This window comes from Etheostoma spectabile, chromosome 5, assembly GCF_008692095.1.
Source record: "Etheostoma spectabile isolate EspeVRDwgs_2016 chromosome 5, UIUC_Espe_1.0, whole genome shotgun sequence".
Taxonomy (NCBI): domain Eukaryota; kingdom Metazoa; phylum Chordata; class Actinopteri; order Perciformes; family Percidae; genus Etheostoma; species Etheostoma spectabile.
The window spans coordinates 23,765,735-23,766,034 of NC_045737.1; the positions used below are offsets into that span (position 1 = coordinate 23,765,735).

The 300-nt window shown below is 44.3% G+C and overlaps 1 protein-coding gene across 3 annotated transcripts in view; it reads left to right on the forward strand.

Annotated features, from left to right (window-relative positions):
• Positions 1-300, forward strand: part of slc15a4 (solute carrier family 15 member 4) — a 26,929-nt gene that overhangs the window by 11,034 nt on the left and 15,595 nt on the right. The gene's annotated exons all lie outside the window — the stretch shown is intronic.

The window sequence follows — 300 nt, forward strand, 5'->3', positions numbered from 1 at the left end:
ATGCTTAATGGACTGTCACTGAATCCTCTTACTCTGGCAGTGTTAGGCTGTTTGTTGGTGTCATGGACTTGTTATACTTAAACAAGCGTTTCTCCATCCTGTCTGAAATAAATGTAAATGTGCTGTATTTATATAGCGCTTTTCCAGTCTTAACAACTGCTCAAAGCGCTTTTACATCTACAGGAAACATTCACCATTCACACACATTCATACACTGTGGCCGGGGCTGCCGTACAAGGTGCCACCTGCCTGGTGCCACCGCCTGATAAACATTCATACACATTCACACTCCGATGCGCA